The sequence below is a fragment of the Peromyscus eremicus genome, chromosome 6 (genome assembly GCF_949786415.1).
Source record: "Peromyscus eremicus chromosome 6, PerEre_H2_v1, whole genome shotgun sequence".
NCBI classification, from domain to species: Eukaryota; Metazoa; Chordata; class Mammalia; order Rodentia; family Cricetidae; genus Peromyscus; species Peromyscus eremicus.
Window position 1 is genome coordinate 69951004 of NC_081421.1, and position 1397 is coordinate 69952400.

The following is a 1397-nucleotide window of genomic DNA, read 5'->3' on the forward strand; positions in this document are numbered from 1 at the left end:
GAAAAGAAAAATAAGCATGAAATGAAAACAAATGCTTGGAAATTACAATAGAAGAATAGAAACAAGGAATAAGAAGAATTTAAAGATAACGTGAAGGCCGGGCCCAGTGGTGCACGCCTCTGATCTCAGCCCTGGGAGGCAGAGGCAGGCGGATGTCTGTGAGTTCCGAGGCCAGCCTGGTCTACAGGGCGAGTTCCAGGTCAGCCAGGGCTGTTACACAGAGAAAACCAAGGGGAGAAAAAGCCAGAAAGTTCACCAAGCCAAAGGGGCGCAGGCGAGGGGCGTGGTCTATGCAGAGGAGGTGCAGGAAAGGGCCGGGCAGGTTGTCACCACCTTCCCGAGGTGGGGGGCGCACTGGTTGGCTGGGGACAGGGACGTCATCCTCGACGTCACGGACGTAGGCGTGATCTATGCAGATGAGGGGCGCGCAGGGGCTGCCGCGTCGGCACCCACTGCGGAAACGCGAGGGATTTGGCGCGCGGCGTGGGAGGGAGCGCGGGTCCGCGGGTGACAGCGGAGCGCAGGAACCGGGCGCGGGTCCGGGGAGGCCCGCGATCGGTGGCGGCGAAGTGACCGTGTGTTGAGAGCGCAGGTCCGGTGTGTCTGAGCGGTGTGTGGTGGGGAGGCGAGCATACTTACCTGGCAGGGGAGACACCATGATCAAGCAGGTGGTTTTCCCAGGGCGAGGCTCACCCATTGCACTTGGGGTGTGTTGACCCCTGCGATTTCCCCAAATGCGGGAAACTCGACTGCAAAATTTATGGTAGTGGGGGACTGCGTCCGCGCTCTCCCCTGGTATTGGTGTGCAAAAGTAAGACTGTTAACTTCTTTCCCCAACAGTTTCTTTCCTCTAAACTAGTAACTGGTCTCCACACTAGATGCTTGAGTGAGGTGCTCTTCCCTTTTTTGTTAGCGTCAGCATCTGTGTTAACACGACTGAGCTCTATCCCCCGAGATTGGTCCTCGTTGAGGTTGAGGCCAGCCTGCGCTAAGTGAGACCTTGTCTCAAATGACGGAACAGGTACTTCTGCCCTCCCTCACCCCAAACGCCTCCCGCTCTCCAGTGTGTTCACTCTTTTCCTTGCTAGATTGACCTTGACTCTGCTTTAAAAGGTCAATGATTACTAAATCCTGAAGTTAAGAATTCGTTTTTCAGACCTCGAACCCAGAAGAAAATGCTCTTCAAATCTTCTAAGGATGCTCAACAAAATGCGCTTCAAATCTTCTAAGGATGCTCGACAAAATGCGCTTCAAATCTTCTAAGGATGCTCAACACGCCCCGACTTCGATCACCGGAATAAACAATTGCAGTTAGCTCCTGGACTACACAGACACCTTATCCGGAGACCTTCCCTCCCCGAAGTCAGGCCAGGGTCCCCAACCTGCAGTTTGTCCCC

At 54.6% G+C, this 1397-nt stretch overlaps 1 non-coding gene across 1 annotated transcript; it reads left to right on the forward strand.

Moving 5' to 3' along the window:
• The first annotated feature begins 631 nt into the window (after positions 1-631).
• LOC131913926 (U1 spliceosomal RNA) lies at positions 632-795 on the forward strand. Its single transcript, XR_009379997.1, has one exon. It is a non-coding gene; the product is annotated as a U1 spliceosomal RNA (small nuclear RNA).
• The last annotated feature ends 602 nt before the right edge of the window (positions 796-1397 follow it).